Source organism: Dromiciops gliroides, chromosome 3 (genome assembly GCF_019393635.1).
Source record: "Dromiciops gliroides isolate mDroGli1 chromosome 3, mDroGli1.pri, whole genome shotgun sequence".
Classification (NCBI taxonomy): Eukaryota; Metazoa; Chordata; class Mammalia; order Microbiotheria; family Microbiotheriidae; genus Dromiciops; species Dromiciops gliroides.
The window spans coordinates 301,638,038-301,657,002 of NC_057863.1; the positions used below are offsets into that span (position 1 = coordinate 301,638,038).

At 36.0% G+C, this 18,965-nt stretch overlaps 1 pseudogene; it reads right to left on the reverse strand.

The window, feature by feature from the left end:
• LOC122749702 overlaps window positions 1–18,965 on the reverse strand; it is a 327,223-nt pseudogene that overhangs the window by 164,459 nt on the left and 143,799 nt on the right.

An 18,965-nucleotide genomic window follows, 5' to 3' on the forward strand; every position in this document is an offset into this window, starting at 1 on the left:
TATAAACTGTAAGATGTTATATAAATATTAGCTTCTGTTATTTTCAGAGGCAATCTAGAAACTGTATCGTGTGTGGATCAATGTCACAGCTGGGGATGTAAAGCTGAGAGAAAAGAAGACTGGGGGCAGCTAGATGGCACAGTAGATAAAGTACCAGCCCTGGATTCAGGAGGACCTGAGTTCAAATCCAGCATCAGATACTTGACACTTATTAGCTGTGTGACCCTGGGCAAATCACTTAATCTCCATTGCTCCAGGGGGGAAAAAAGAAGAAGAAGAAGACTAGAAGTCTTGGGGAGAAGAAAGATGCTTTCTATCTTCAGATATCTAAAGAACCATCAGATGGAAGCGATTAGACTAATTCTGCATGGCTCCTGAGAGCAGAACCAAGGATTCAGTGCTACTAGGTGAAAGGAAGAATTTTATAAAAATTAGAGTATCTATAAATGGAATATGCCCTGTCTCCAGAAATGTTCATGGGGGCTACTGAACATGTTGCCATGGAAATTCACACTCTTGGCTAGAGTTTGGATTAAATATGTCTAGTTCCTTCTACAACTATATATTCTATGTATCTTCTTGTAGAATGCACACATCAGCAATAATGGTTCAATTATGGGGAAATAGGGCCTTTAGTCACTATAAGAACATTCTTTTCCTTACATTATTCATATTTCACACAGTGTACTTTTACCTCATTTCTCCTCCTTGACTTTAATTACAAAGTCATTTCTCTCCTTGGTTTTGCAACTCCCACCTGCTATTGCCAATTATTTAATCACTTAAATTATAGTCCAACTTTGAAAAAAAACCTCTTAGCTAGGCAGGAGGCCTAAATCTGGCCTACCCCTCACAGTTTTTCTCATCTAATACCTCTCCTGTCTATTAGAAAGTAACAGTGAAAAAAATGCCTTGTTGTCAAGAGAGAAGGTCTGATACTATTTCTCCTTTCATTAAAAGTCTAATAAATAAAATCTAAGCCAGAAAGGAGGGGATAAGTGACTGTTGTTTAATAAGTTTTTATTTTGACTACATGTTTATGGCAATCCCCTGAAAGTTAATGCTATTGATATTTTTCTAAAAGTAGATATTTAATTGTGAATGTAATTCTGATGAAAAGGAGTGCATTAGGTTTCATGAGTCCTTAGCCTGAGTTGTTTTATCTAGACAAAACTTTGTAGTCCTGATTCCCTTTTATGGCCAACTTTGATTAAAAATAATACAGAACAGGGTTAAATTTTTTCTATCAAGTTTGAATTTGGAAACTGTGAGCCAAAGATCTCTAAGGTATCTATTTAAATAAACCTATAAAAGTGATATAGCTCCTAGAATTTGGAAATAAAATCTTTACTACTAAAACTAAAGTAAACTAAAAACAAGCAAATAAACATAGAGACTCTTTGTTTCATTCATATGAGGCAGATTGAGCAGCAAGAATTTTTCTAAATAAGAGAATTACTGTCCAAGGTAGGTATACATGTTAACAAATGGGGTGATTTAAAAAAAAAAAAACATTTTTTCTACTGCAAAGCCTGAATGTCAAATTTTGTTCATCAAAGAGTGCTATGTGTGAAATCAGATGATCTAGATTCAAATCCAAATCCAAATCAAATCCAAACCCCATGTATGAGACATGTAACTACTTAATTCTAGTATTTTCCCTCTATTCCTTATTTCCTATCTATCCTTTATAAAGTTTGTTCATATATAGTTGTTTGCATATTGTCTTCCCCATTAAATTATGAGCTGCTCAAAGGCAAAGAGTGTCTTGACCTTCTTTGTATCCCCATAGTTTAGCACAATGCCTAGCACATAGTAGGCACTCAATAAATGGTTATTGACTGGTTAACTAATTTGGACCTCAGTTTCCTCATCTGTAAAATGACAGTTGAACTAAGTGGCCTACAAGGTCTCTACCCATTCCAAATCTATGATACAATGACCAAAATAATCATGGAAACATTATTTCTAGCTTAGTTGTGATAAAGAAAATATATTTGCTGGACAGGATTAGCCTAAACCAACTTTATCTTGACAGGAAAGACATCTGCTAATAGGACCCAAGTTTCCAAGAAAAATCTTTGTTGGGGAGAAGTAAGGGGAGGGGGAGGAAGGTTAGTCTGTTAAGACAGAGCCAGGGGGGCAGCTAGGTGGTGCGGTGGATAAAGCACCTGCCCTGGATTCAGGAGTACCTGAGTTCAAATCTGACCTCAGACACTTGACACTTACTAGCTGTGTGACCCTGGGTAAGGCACCTTAAGTCCCATTGCCCCGCAAAAAAAAAAAAGAAAGAAAGAAAAGAAAAAAAGAAAGACAGATCCAAAACCTTTAAGTACAACTGAAAGTCACAAAGAAAACCTGAATATTGCCCAAGGCAGCACTTGAGTTCAGCCTTGCCTTCCTACCAGCATTTGCAATAATCATTTATCCAGTAGTCTGTTTTCAAGAATCACAAATTGCTATCAGCTCTGATCTAGCCAAATTACTTTTATAAAGATCTGTAAACCAATCAAATGGGAAATTAAATTAGGTGGTAATTTGGCAGCACTCTAAATAACATTAGTTTGCAAGAAAATCAAGGTATTCCTGTTAGAGCCCATTATACCCTGGCCCTAGCAGGGTACAAACATGTGCACCAACCTTGCAAAGAGCCTGAAACCTGACTATGAGAGTCCCTGTCTCATTTGGGTAGTTTAGAACTTTGTGAGTCTGGAGTTGTCGATCATTCATCAAAATGAAAGAATGTCCAAAGTAATCCTGTGTATTGGTCTACACTGAAGAATACTCTCAAACCATAATGTAGCTAGGATCAGTGTTAGAAGGGGAAAAGCAGTGATCCTGGCTACCTCCAGAAATATATCGGAGTTATGCAGATAGTCATTGGGAATGGAAAGAGAAACAATATGACAGCAAGTTGAGAAGGTGGAAGCAGAGATGACAAATCTCAAAGAAAGTAAATTCAATTCACCAGGTGTTTAGTTGATGCCTACTATTTTCAAGACATAGGTACTGTAGATATAAAAGACACATACAAAGCAGTTCCTGCCCTTAAGAAGTTTAGATTTGGAGGGGAAGGAAGAACGGTTATAAGATATACAAAATAAGTACAATCTGGGGAAATGTGAGAAGGATAAAATACTATTAACTAGAGAGAGTAGAGAAAGATTCATGGAGGAATAACACTTGAAGGAAATAAGGATGGTGAGATGTTGAAATGAAGAGGGTCTATATTCCAGGTGTGGGGACAACTTGTGAGAAAGTAAACTTGGAAAATCAAAGAGCCATAGAACTATAGGTTTAGACTTGGAAGGGACCTTAGCTGAAGAAGGTACATAGACCTTGAGAAAGATATTGTATGTGGTCAACTTGGGTGGATTCCCAGTATTCCCCAAGCTTCTTATCTGGAAGAGTCATCATAGGTTAATAAATCTCCTTTAACACACAAGGCTGCACACAAATATATATATATATATATATATATATATATATATATATATTTATATTTAGAGAGAGAGAGAGAGAGAGAGAGAGAGTCAGTGTAGCAATAGAAAAAAAATTTCTAAAAGAAAATAGAAAAACATGAGCCCCGGAACATTCCTTTTCTATGAAGTTTCTATGAATTTGTATTGACAAATTAAAATGCAAATACAGTAAGCAGCTATAATATGCAGAACACTCTAGTAAACTTTAGGACAGAGAAGGAAGCTGGAAAGAGAGGGAAACCAGGGGTGCCCAGCTTGAGGGCATTCTGTTATATGGAATTGAAACCAAGCAGAGTTGCAGATAGCTAGTGTGGGTGGACTATAGATTACATGGAGGAGAGTAAAGACTGGAAAGACAAATAGTGGGCCAGAGTATAGAGGGCTTTTAAAACCATGTAAGATATTATATTTACCAGAGTGTAGTAAATAGGGGAATGACTTGTGCTTGGAGGAAGATCACTTTGACATCTCAATAGAGGGTGGACTAGAGTTGGGGGGAGACTTGAGGCAGAGGCTGTTGCAAAATAGTCTGGGTGTCAGGTGATGAGGGCCTGCACCAGGGTGGTGTCAATGTCATAAAAGAGAAGGGGGAGTATACTAGAGATATTGCTAAGGTATAAGCAATAGGACTTGACAACAGATTGCATATGGAGGGGGAGAGAGAATGAAAAGTAAAGAGTGACACAACACCCTCATCAGTTAATAGGAGAGCTAAGAGGGAAACCCATGAGAGAAAAGATAATTAGCTCGGTTTTAGACATAGTTAATTTAAGACGTCAGTGCGACATCCAGTTTGAGATGTCCAATAGGTAATGGGAGATGTAAGACCAGAGGTCAGGAGAGGGATTAATGCTGGACCAGCAGATCTGAGAACTATCCACATTGAGATGATGATTGAATCCATGGGAGCTGATGAGATTGGTAAGCAAAAATATATAGAGGGAGAAGAGAAGAAGGCCCAGAGCAGAGCTTTGGATCACACCCACAGTTAGTGTGCCAGATATGGATGAAGATCAAGTAAAGGAAGTGTATGTGTTTGGATGGAGAGTGGGGGGGCGGCGTTGGGGGGGGGCGGGGAGAGAAGAGTTGCATGGAAGCTACTGTGAAGTTGCAGAAATCTGGAGAAGGTATCTGAAGGGCAATAGAATGGTTGCCCAGGGAGTTCAAGAAGGGCCTCCTTGGGGGCAGCTAGGTGGCGCAGTTGATAAAGCATATGGCATGATATGATATGATATGATATGATATGATATGATATGATATGATATGATATGATATGATATGATATGACATGACATGACATGACATGACATGACATGACATGACATGACATGATATGATACAGCATGATATGGCATGACATGGCATGATATGATACGGCATGGCATGGCATGATATGGCATGATATGGTATGATATGGCATGATATGATATGGCGTGATATGATATGGCGTGATATGGCATGATATGATATGATATGATATGATATGATATGGCATGATATGGCATGATATGGCATGACATGATATGGTATGACATGACATGATATGATATGGCATGACATGATATGGTATGACATGATATGACATGATATGATATGGCATGACATGGCATTATATGATATGGCATGATATGGTATGATATGACATGACATGACATGACATGACATGGCATGATATGGTATGATATGATATGGCATGACATGATATGGTATGACATGACATGATATGATACGGCATGGCATGATATGATATGGCATGACATGATATGACATGGCATGGCATGGCATGATATGATATGGCATGACATGATATGATATGACATGGCATGACATGACATGACATGATATGATATGACATGACATGGCATGACATGACATGACATGATATGACATGATATGGCATGATATGGTATGATATGATATGGCATGACATGGCATGATATGGCATGGCATGATATGGCATGACATGATATGATATGACATGGCATGACATGATATGGCATGATATGATATGGCATGACATGACATGACATGATATGGCATGGCATGATATGATATGATATGACATGGCATGATGTGACATGGCATGATATGGCATGGCATGATATGATATGACATGGCATGACATGATATGATATGACATGGCATGGCATGATATGGCATGATATGATATGATATGACATGGCATGATGTGGCATGATATGATATGGCATGGCATGGCATGACATGACATGATATGACATGATATGACATGACATGATATGGTATGATATGATATGGCATGACATGGCATGATATGACATGGCATGATATGGTATGATATGATATGGCATGACATGGCATGATATGACATGGCATGATATGGTATGATATGATATGATATGGCTTGATATGGCATGATATGGCATGATATGATATGACATGACATGACATGCTATGATATGATATGATATGGCATGGCATGGCATGGCATGATATGATATGGCATGATATGGTATGATATGATATGATATGACATGGAATGGCATGACATGACATGGCATGATATGACATGATATGGTATATGATAAGGGAAGAAAATATTTTTAAAAGATTTTTTAGCAAAAGCACAGTTTATTCCCTTAAAGAACTCACAATAAGGTTGACACCAACATTGTAACATGATGTTTCATGATAAGTAACTGTTAGTCACTACCCTTCTTCTTGGGTGCCAGAAAGGTAAAGATATTAGCTGTGTTTCCAAATTTCACAAAGACTTGTACCAAAGGAAAGAAGACAAAAATGAAAGAAGACAAAAATTTCCTAGGAGGAAACTATGAGCTCATGGCTTGCAGTCAGGTATAGGAAAGTATTTATCTCTCCTCTATTCAACTCTCCTGAGAGAGGAATGACTATTATGTCACACCTAACTTTAAATAAACCTCCTTTAAGTTTCCATGATTTTGCCTTGAATGTAAGCTAAATATAACCTGAGGGGGAAGGGGGAACTAGGAGGAAGTCCTCAAGGGAGACTCTAAGTGCATCAAAGAAATTGCAAACATAATGCTTTATGATGTTTAAGGTGAGCTGTCACAGAAGAAGCAGAGAGGTAGAGAGTAGTTTTGTTGATGCATATGTCAAGGAATCTTGTATGATTTCAACAAATGCATGGGAGGAAAGCCTGGCTATAGGAAAGTCATTTAGGTGGTCCTTTGCTTTACTCATGGGTTGTTTTTTTCCTTATTTAAAAATAATGGGGGCAGCTAGGTGGCGCAGAGGATAGAGCACTGGCCCTGGAGTCAGGAATACCTGAGTTCAAATCCGGCCTCAGACACTTAATACTTACTAGCTGTGTGACCCTGGGTAAGTCACTTAACCCCAATTGCCTCACTAAAAAAATTTTTTTAAAATTTAAAAAAAATAAAAACCAAAACTAAAAATAATGAGCATGATTCTATGTGGTCTAATCCTTTCACTCAACTAAGTAACTATCAAGACGTGGTCTGTCTTAGAATATCATTTGTGAAAAACCCACCTGTTTCCATACTTCCATCAGGGATATCTTTGGCACTCATGCACATAATGTTCGCATTTTGCATGGGTCAATTGCTTTTAATGCTTCCTCAATTACCTTCATTTTGTCTTAATACTGCCTGTGTTTTTTTTTTTTTGTCTAGGTAGGAATAATCCTCCCCTCTTTTAGGTATCTTAAAGGTACCTCAATGTCCTCAAAACTGGCCAGCAGCATATATAAGAGAACGTGAGGTCAAACCTCACATTTAAAAAGGAAAAATAATACATCTCTCTTTATTAGGTCTAAATATTTTAAACATTAGTAGGGTTCACATTTTATGTGATAGGTCGGATGGCTAAAACCAAAGCTACAAAACATTATTCAGTAAATCATAGCCACAATTTAGTTTGCTCATTAAAACAAAAGGACAGCTAAATAGATGGACCACTAAGTTATTTTTGGCTATGAATATGAATAGTTCCCTCAGAATATTTTCCTTTGAATATTTCATTGCTGGTAAACAGAAACATTAACAGGACCTGGAATACTGAATCAGAATTAAAAGCATTGGCGATATCAGATTACTACTGTAATGACTGGAATGATGCCACCTGCTGGAGACTTACTGTAGCAAAGCTCGGCCATGAGGAGAAGGCGTCTGAGGGCAAGACATGTGGCTCTTTGGCATCAGGAAGTGACATTTGCTTGTGGGAGGAAGAGGGGATGAGGTTGGAACTCTCGCTCTCTTTTTTTTCGTCAGGACTCTGGTTGAGAATGGAGCAAGAAATGCTCTCTCCCTTTAATAGATGAATCTAGACCTTTCTCTCTCTCTTTACCAAATTCTTATTCTCCTAAATAAATGCTTAAAAGTCTAACTCTTGCTAAAATTTATAATTTATTAGTGACCATTCATTAGCTATTTTAGACAGTATAGCTAGAATTTTAGCCCCTTACAGATGGCTGACCACGAAGAGGAAAACTGAACCTACAATCTTCCGATCTTACCAGTTGCATAAGAAATTTCCCCCACCCTGTCCCTTTAAACTCTAAAGTACCAGCTGTTTTCCCTTTAAATTTTCAAATGGGCTTTTTCAACTCCCTAAGTACCCTATTTCTGATTTTAGTCTGTTTAACCAGACAAATGGGGGATAAGATCATGTTAATGCTTTGTTTTTGTGGATTTTCTATTTTTATTTTTATTTTTGTTAGAAGAGCCAGCAAGGTGCTCACAAAAGGGAATATAAATATTCCCCCCTCTCCCAACCATGCCTTTTCAGGGATACCTCTGACTCCTGCAGCTTTTCCAAATTCTAACACTAATTGTTGCTCTAATTTTGCATGCCTGGAGGCAACAACCCAGCCTCTAGAAGCCTTTAATCCCCTAGAAGCGGAGGAAGGGGAAATCAGGCCTGAGTTCAAAACCAAGCCTGATTCCCTGGCTGTGCACCATGTGGGAGAGGTGGTCCCCTCCCCTCCTCTCAGGACCCCACGTCCTCCCCCTCCTCTGGCACCACCTCCTACTCCTCCCATGGCCAAGCCCCTTGATCCTCCTGCCCGGGAGGTCATGAGATCTAATCTACCAGCTTCTACTCAGTTGCTGAAGCAGTCAGCCTCAACCCTTCCCCAGCCTGGCTGTGATTCTGACTTGACCTTCTGTGGTTCTCCCAAACCAACCTTGGAAAATGCTTTAAATCTCAGATATGCTCGTTTTGTTCATAATTTTGTTAACCTGCTTTTGTCTTTAATTAGTAACCTTATAAAGCATTTGTATTATGAAAGGACTGACAGACAATATAGAGGGGTTAAAAAAGACAAATTTAAGCTGAATAAAAATGACAATCATCATCATATTTCAAGAAGACGTATTTTACAGAAATGTAGAAGTAAGCAGCAAGGTATTAATATGAGTATTGGGGATTTTAGATATCAGAATCAAAAGTGTTCTAAATTTACTCAGAGAAATAATGTCAGATCAGAGGTTACATAAAGATTTCTATACTATTACATCTACATTTTGAAATTAATAGTATGGGTTTCTTTTCATAGAGATTTTCATGCTTTTGAGATTGTGTTTTATACTTAGCTTTTTTAAAAAAGAGAGAATATTTTTAAAAGCTTTTTATAGTCATGTGATTAAGTTTATATTTTATAATACTCTTATTAATATTAAGCTCATATTCATTTAGATTTCCCTGTTTGAATTTCATTGTCTTTTATTGTTCTATGTGTATTTTCTTCTATTCATTCATCTATCTAATTTAGAAACAATGCAAGATGGTTTTGATTTCATAATACACTGTTAATTCTGGGAGTATTGTGCTCCCATATTCTGAGTTGTTTGTTTTTGTTATTTTTTTTTCTCTCAACTGATTATTCGATTGAACTCTATAAAGCATATCCCTGGCAAATTGATTGCCATGGAAAGTGTAAATTGATTCTAGAATTATAATTTTTGATAAGCATTTTTTTAAAAAAGAGGGGAACATTTGTAAAAGTTTTCTTTTTTCAAAAAAAAGTTTTCTTTAAGATTGTGTTGTGTTTGAACTTGTATTTAAAAATGTTCTGAATTTTCACAAAAGTAATTGTATACTTAGTAAAAAAAAAGGTATTATTTGAAATTATTGCATAACTATATATTATATTCTGAGTCAAGGTACATTCACATTTTTTGTGATCATTACTATCCTCAATTTTTAAATCCATATGAGACTCAGATTATGGGAACTTATCATTTAAGACATTAATTGCCTTCATTCTGAGTTATCTGATGTCATTTGGCCAGGATGCCATCTGATAACAAGAGGAATACATGCAAGAGCAGACATTGAACTGTCACATGAGGGGAGACATGCATGAAGTCAAGGTACAGCCAAGAGAATGGCTCAATCCCATGTATCTGATTAAGTCTGACTCAGTGTCCTCCAATACGTTCCATGGCATCGATGTAAATCCCATCTACCTATTTTAAGCCTGGCATACTGCATGGGCAGTATATATAGCTCAAGTGTGGGAATGCTCATATCCCATCATTTCTCTGTTCTTTTATGGTAACTCCCATTATTATCTCAGGTGTCATGGTAAATACAGTGTTGGATTTGGCCTTGATATCTGTTACCAATTATTATATTCTTTAATTTCTCATAATGGCATGAGGATAATTAGGCAGATGATGCAAAAAGTGATGAAACAAATATAAAAACTCTTTTTTAAAATTAATATTGCAGCAATTGTCTTCTCAATTTACCCTCCACAAGGGAGGACTGCAGTAATTTTAAGTTTTAGAGAATGTTTCAATTTTTGTTTTATTATATGTTTCATGTATAACAACTAAGATTCTGGATTCCCTTAGGCATGTTTTTAAGAAGTTTCATTGTTTTATTTAATTATTGACAAAGCTATTTTAAAGTTGTGTTAAGCTCAATTTTGTAGGAAAGTTTCCTGGCTGATTATCAGCATCCACACATCAACCCCTGAAAAGACTTCCATTTCACGACTATACCCAGAGAACATCTGAGAAAAGACTTTCAAAGACTTCAAATGAACAGTTTTGTTTTGTTTATTTTTATTCCCTTATGTTGTTATGTACACCATTTGTAATATGTATTCTCTGCAGACGCCCTCCCCCTGCAGGCGAGTGTCAAAGCGCTGGTTCATGAGGGCCCGCCCCTCTGGACAAAATTTCCTTTTTCTCCTTTTTCTATATTGTTATTAACATATTGTTTGTTAGCATAGGGTATTATATTCTGTTGTTTTTGACTGTTTCATCAAGCAAACACCTGTGTTTCTTGAAGAAACAAAGCAGGGACTGTAACAATTGGAATGATGCCACCTGCTGGAGACTTACTGTAGCAAAGCTCCGCCATGAGGAGAAGGTGTCTGAGGGCAAGACATGCAGCTTTTTGGCATCAGGAAGTGACATTTGCTTGTGGGAGGAAGAGGGGGCGAGGCTGGCTCTCTCACTCTCTTTCATCAGTACTCTGATGGAGAGTGAAGCTAGAAATGTGCTCTCCCTTTAATAGATAGATGAATCTAGGCCTTTCTCTCTCTCTTTACCAAATTCTTATTCTCCTTAATAAATGCTTAAAAGTCTAACTCTTGCTAAAGCTTATAATTTATTGGTGACCATTCATTAGATATTTTAGAGAGTATAGCTAGAATTTTAGCCCCTTACACTTCCTGTCTTTCTAACTTTTAAGACACTTGTAAAATGTTTTTCTTCTACCAAGGAATTAAAATTACTTCAATGTGCACTGTTAACAATTACCTAAATATCTTGGGGCTTCTCAAACCAGTCTTTGGTGTCATATGGTGTCACTGTTTCATGAATAACCATGTGTAGTTTTGTTGTATTGCTATAGGGCTACAAATAATGGAATATTGTCATCTCAAGAGTCAAAATTTCAGGTGAACTAAAGGGTGATGATACAGAGTCCTAAAAGGACAATGCAAGATACTACCAACAATTAGCCAGTCTCTGGGGTTCCTTCCAGTTCCAGATCTGTGATCCTATCTTCCTATGAAGAAAATTTTCTAACATCTAGATTTGGGTGTTTTTTATTGTTCTCTTTTTGACATAGCAATAATGTTAGCCCAACATTCCTGAAGTCAAGTAGCATCACTTGTGGTAGGTAAATGGGAACATCATGGAAAGTGAAAAATTTACATTTTTCATCAGACCTGTTCCAGAATCATTGTTACCGTAATCTAACACCAAAAAAGGTAGTATTGCTGTGAGTTGGAGTTTTAGATGAAATCATTTGCTAGGTTTGGGGTAAATGATAAAGCTAGACTTTAGTTCCACTGACTTCCCCATCACTGAAGATTCTCAAGCATAGAAAGGCAATATAATCATTTGTTGGGGGAGGTTAAAGAGTTCATTGAAAATTTTTTTTAACTATTGAATTGAGATCCCTTCCAAATCTGAGATTCTGTTTTTAATTAAATTTTGCTTTTTTTCAATCAGAAAAAATCTACTTTTTCTCCTTCTCACCCCATCCTAATTGTAAATGAAAACAAAACAAAACTCCTGTCACAAACATATATATAGTCAAGAAGCCTTATTCTGCACTCTGAGTCTTTTACCTTTCTCTATAGAGGTGGGTAGCATGTTTCATCATTGGTCGTCTGGAATCATGGTTGACCATTATGAAGATCAGACATCTCTCAGACTCTCTGATCCCATGAGCTCCAAAGCCAGGAAAGATTATCACTGATCTGTCATGATAAAAAAAAATAAGTAAATGAAATGTATAGTTGAGACAAAATGAACAGTGTTTGAGATTTGAAGTGCTATACCTGAAAATGTTATTTAGTGATATACCTAGAATACCAGAAATCCATTAACACCAAATAGATGCACAATCAATGATTATATCAATTTAACTGGCATTCACTATGGCACACTTTATCCTCAAGCATGTAATAAATTTGAAACAGAAAATGTAACCTTTGAGAACATGCCACAAAAGATGGTCCACTAATAGCATATGAATTCTTATTGTGAGAGATATGAGCACTCAGGAAGTCTCCAGTAAACTGATAGGAGATTGCTCCAGAGACTTTGGTTCAGTATGTTTTATGGAATAAGAGACATAGTGGGACAAGAGTGTGATTAAAAATCCTCCTGTTCACGCATAAAAGAATAGAAAAGTAAAGATCAGCTGCAACAGAATAAAATATATGGTCAAGGGTGCTAAAATAATGTGAAGATAGAAGACAGAAAAAAAATGAGAGGAAAAGATTAGAAAGTAGCAAGTCACAGTTTTAAAAAATGGCTTCTACATATTACTACTATCAATTTGCCTTTGTTAAGAAAGACTTTATTGGTTGGGAATAAATTTGTGTTTTAAAGTTACCCTAAAAATAACATGAATGAATAATTGAATATGCATTTATTAAGAATTTACTATGTGCCAGGTATTATGATAAGCTCTGATACAAATAAAAGAAAACAAAGATAGCCCTCAAGAAACATATTCAAATGGGGAGAAAATACACATAGAAGGAAGGGAAGGGAAGGGAAGGGAAGACTAAACAGGGCTTGTCATTTATAATTTTGTGGAATTTATTACTCAATATATGCTCTTCTTAGAATTTATTAATTGATTTTGCAACAAATGAGTAGAATTTAATTCAACAAACATTTATTACTACCTGCAAGATATACCAGGCACTGGGAATAAAAACATTAAAATGGCAGATAAAGTGTCTACTCTCATGGAGAGATTTAAATCTACTGGGGAGAAATAGGACACATATACAGAAACTAAAATATAAAGTAAGTAATGACAATAACAAAAGGAGATAAAGACAAAGTGATTTATATAAATTTTAGCTGGGAGATCAGGGAAGGCTTCACGGAAGAAATTGTTGCAATGAAACTGAAACTTAAAGGTAAAGAAAGTGATAAAAAAAAGGTAGCAATTAGGCACAGATGATGGCCTGGACAAATGTATGAAGATAGGATGTAGCATGTCATGTTAGGGGAATAGGTAGTAGCCCAGTTTGACTGAATATATAAATCAATCAACAAACATTCATTAAGTGTTCGTTACATACCAGACACTTTGCTAAGCAATGGACAATTCAAAGGAAGGCAAACACAAAAACATTCCCTGCTCTTAAGAAACTTACATTCTAATGAGGAAGATAAATCAAATATGCATGATAATAATAACTAACAATTATATGGCGCTTATGTGTCAATCACTGTGCTAAGTGATGCCCAAGATCACATGGCTAGTAAGTGTCAGAGGCTAGATCTGAACTCAGGAATATGAGTTTTCCTGACTCCTGGCCCAACAATCTATGCACTGTACCCCCTAACTGCCTGATCTTTTTCAGAAGATAGCATTTAAACTTAGGGAAAAAGAAGAAGAGAAGGAGGAGAAAGAGGAAGGAGGAAGAGGAGAAAGGAAAAAGGAAGGAAGAAGAAGGAAAATGAGAAGGAGGAGGAGGAAGAGAAGAAGAAGAAGAAGAAGAAGAAGAAGAAGAAGAAGAAGAAGAAGAAGAAGAAGAAGAAGAAGAAGAAGAAGAAGAAATAATAGCATTCTCCAACTTTGGTGCCCAAGGGGCAGTGACTACTACTCTCAGATAACATGGCAAAGATAGTACATGGGGCAATTAGGTGGCACAGTAGATAGAACCCTGGCCCAAGAGTTAAGAGGACCTGAGTTAAAATCTGGCCTCAGACACTTACTAGCTAAGTGACCCTGGATAAGTCACTTAATCCCTATTGCCTCCAAAAAAAGAAAGAAAAGACAGTACAAAACATTCTCCTAAGAATCTAGTTCACTCCTTCCCTCAAATATGGCTTTCTTGGGAGGAGTAAGCTTAAACTTAGACCTCTGTAATTGTAGTGAAACACACGTTTAAGAAGTATATGTGGGGCAGCTAGGTGGCACAGTGGATAGAGCAGTGACTCTGGAGTCAGGAGTACCTGAGTTCAAATCCGGCTTCAGACACTTAACACTTACTAGCTGTGTGACCCTGGGCAAGACACTTAACCCCAATTGCCTCACTAAAATTTAAAAAAAAAAAAAAAAAGAAGTATATGTAACAAAGTTTAATTCATGACACCTGTTCTGCAAGTTCTTCTCTCTGTGTAGAGACTTCATACAGAACCCTTGTTGTTGGTGGTGGTCCTTCATTATTGAAGAGGATCACATTATGATTTGTGGGTGGATTGGATTTGAATGGGGCAGAGCTGTACAAAGCCTGTAGCCTCAATTCTCTCCTCCAAAGTCATTGAAGTCCAGTGTCAAGATAAAAGTCAAGACAACTGGTAATAGCCCAAGATGCAAGGGGTGACCTTGACCTATCTAAATTAAGGTCTTTTCCAAGTCTTAGTTGGTCTGAGGCCATTCCCATTCATTGACTGAGGCCTGGGTAAGAATTGAGACAAAAGATGGCTCAATTTACCAACAGGCAATTAGAGATTAAAGACTAAGGCCCCAAAGCAAGACTAGGCCTGGATATGTACATATAGATATGGTCATCTTTTACATGGAGTTGAAAATTTAACCCATAAAGTTGATGTGATCACCAAGAGAGAGGATAGAGAGGGGAAAAAAAAAACATGGTCCTGGACAGAGCCTTCAAGGATATTCATAGTTAGATGATATGTTAGGATAAAAGAATTAAGATGGAGCAGTCAGACAGGAGAAGAACCCATAGAGAATAGTGTCACACAAACCTCGACTTTGTAAATAATTTTCACAAAATTATTAAAACATCAATGTTTTAATAACTTTTTGAAAATTATTTTTCATTATTTTTGCCATTTACAAGATTTGATTTTTCACACATAATATAAATTCATTTCCTATAAATACTGTATATTATGCTATGGTATTATAAATTAAAAACAAAAATTAAGGAGTTTTTAAATATTGAAACCCTTTTGTGACTTTTGGCCCTCCTTGTACTCTCTGTCCCCCCAAACTGAAGCTAGGCAATGAGAAGCTTCTTTTTTGGCCCACAAAAATCCAGAGGAAAGGATATGCAAAAAGAGGTTTTCAACTTGAGATCATAGAAGGATAGATACCATGGAATGCTTGAGGTAAGAGATTTGGAATAGTTGCTGTGGTGAATATGAGAAAAAAATAAGAAAGGAATAGAAATAGTGACTTGCAACTGGGAAGGCTCACCTGAAAGGAGGAATAAGGCTCAAAAAGTAGGCTGTAACAAGAATTTCTTAAAGCCTTTAATACCAGGCTAAAGAGAATAACATTAATAATAATAATAGTCAATATTTATATAATACCATGTGTCAGATGCTATGATAAAAATCATGTTACAAATATTATCTCATTTAATCCTCATAACAACCCTGCCAGGTACTTTATTATCCCCATTTTACATATGAAGATGTTGAAGAAGATAGTTTAAGAGACTTGCCCAGGGTCACACAGCTAACGCATGTCTTAGGGCACATTTGAACTCAGGTCTCCCTGACTCCAAGATTGACACTCAATCTACTGTGTTATATCTTAGAAGCAACAGGGAGTCACTTAAAATGTTTGTGCATACTGAGACATGATCAGACCTTTGTAGTCTTAGTATTTTCCTTGGAACGTGTTGGGGCCAAACCAAATTGGCTTGGCTTAACTTAATGAAGCCAACCTATAGAGGATCTTCTGGTATTAAAATATCTATCATCATTATTATCACCATCACCACCACCATCACCATCATCATCTGTCCCATAAATCAAATAGTCTTGAAAGTCACACAAGGATTCTAGTGTCCTTTCATTTACATTGGTATAGCAATAAGATGTATAGGACATGTGTCATATTAGAATCTTACAGTAGGAAAGTACCATGGCTGCTAACACCTGATTGAATCATTGATCTCCATGATTTCATTCCTAATAGATAGTTATCTAGGCATTTTCAAAAATATCTCCAATGAAAGGGACCTCACTATTTGCTCAAACAGCCCCTTCCACTTCCACAATTCATAATTGTTAGATTTTTCCTCATATTGAACAAAAATCTACTTCTATGAATATATATATGTGTATGTGTATGTACATATGTATATATATATATATGTAGTGATGTACATGATGAACACTTTCAAAAAAATCTAACACAAAAATAATTCCACTATGAAGATAATCACAGCATTTTCTTAAAAGGATGAGGAGGTTGAAAAATCCTGCAAGGAAGACATGGTAGAAATTCTTTGTAAAAATTGAGAAATTCTGCAAAAAGGACATTCTGTCTAAAAAAGACATTCTACACGAAAACCAATATCTATACTAACAGGCTTCAATATAAAGATGCAGATAATAGAAGATGGATATACATTTATATGTGTGTATACATACACATACACAAACACATATATAAATATATAATTTAAGAAACAAAAGAAACCATAATGCATATGTTAGTATACTTGAAGTGAAGGAGATTTGGATTCTAAACCCATCTCTGGTATATATCTGAGAATTGACAAGACACTAAATCTCTCTAAGCCTTGCCAGCTTCACCTGGAAAATGGGTATAAAAATGCTGATAATATATCCCTTACTCATAAGGTTGTTAGGAAGATCAAATGAGAAAATGTATGTAAATACCCTGTGGGCTCTGAAGTGCCACTAAACTGTTTCATAAATGTCAGTTATTGCTACACAGAAGCTACACCTCGATATATTCTTGATTGTTTTTCAAGAAGAGAATTAATAAATGCTGATGCTGAAAAATAATGAACTCAATAATGAAATGGTAGTGACAAAAATGCCATCTCCTCCAACTTCATATTGCTCTTGAACTGGAAAAGAGTGAAATCTACATCTTCATAAAAATATACCTGGGATTAGCTTCACTAACCAACTCTTTCAATTGAATAATTCAACCATTTGCATATTAATATAATTGAATATTATTAAAGAATTTTTCAATTCTTCATTGAAATCTAGGTATACTAAGAATACCCCATTTCCCTGATTCAGTTAAACTACTTTTAGAAAAAGGGAAATGTGTTTAAATTAATCCAAATTGATTCTAATGGACCAATAGTAGGCCATAGAGATCACCATTTCCTTTTCCAAATGTTTACAAACCATCAATCTTTAGTCTGTCCCAGAATTTTGCCAGTTCATTGACCTATAAATTATAGAATCCTTGCTACTTTTTAAAATCAAAACAAGATTTGACCATGGCTAATCCATTGCCTTGCTCCTGGTCTTCATGCTTCCTCAACAATTTCAAAAGGCAATTCAGTAATTACATCTGCAAATTCTTTCAGTTCCCTCTACTGAAATTCATTTGTGCCATGTGACTTAAAATTACTGAAAATGATGGGTTACTCTCTTCTCATTTAATTGGAGTTTACATTCCCCTTTAAATGTGTCGGCTCTATCCTTTTTAATGATAGAAAAAAATGGGAGTCATTTCAATCATGTCCAATTCTCTATGACCTCATTTGGGGTTTTCTTGGCAAAGATACCTGAGTGGTTTACCATTTCTTTCTCCAGCTCATTTCACAGATGAGAAAACTGAGGCAAAGAGGATTAAATGCCCACGGTCATACAGCTAGTAAGTGTTGGAGGCCAGATTTGAACTCCTGTCCTTCTGACTCCAGGGCCAGTGCTCTATCCAGCTCTAACTACCTACCTGCCTGATTTCTCTTTGTCATCTTTTATCACTGTCCTATTTATACCAAAAAGAGGAGCTAGCCCTTACTTGTTTTTCTTGCCACATGTAGCTAAAATTAACTGGTAGATCTTGAAGAAATTACCTTACTGACTTTTTGAAGAAACAAAAAATTATCAAGGCAAAAATTCAGTGATAAAATGAACCAACTATATATATTATAAAATAAAGTGGAATAACCTATGCAATATAGTCATAAAAGGCATAGCTAATTATAGCATCTATTCCAGAAAACATGATTAACTTTGGGAAAGATAGAATCTCATAAAAAAATTTTTTAAATGCATACTTCATGCCACTTAAATATTCAGGTTTCAATGAGGTTGTTCTATCATGATTCAGGAAGTATTTTAGAAATTCTAATCAGGTGGTGATTATCATTTTTTTAATTTTTAAATTTATTTTATAATTAAATACAAAATGAGAAAAGGAAAAAATGCCACATACACAGCAGAACATGTGAAGATTCAAGGTAAAACAATACATTTCCATGTTAAGAAAACCTGTATAATAAATACTACACATTGTTTTCAAAGCTGCCCATCTTTGCTTCCTTGTAGGTTTTCTTTTGTCCTCTGCTATGCATTTTTTCTCCCTATTCCTTGCTCCATCCCTCCCCCACTCTAAAAAGGGCTAAGGTTAGATGTGGTGATATATATGTATGTATGTGTGTGTGCATATATGCATATGCATACATATATATCTATAAACATATATGTGTATATGTATATATACACACATATGTGTATATGTATATACACACATATATGTATATATGTGTATGTGTATATATATACTCATACTCACACTCATATATGTAGGACTGTA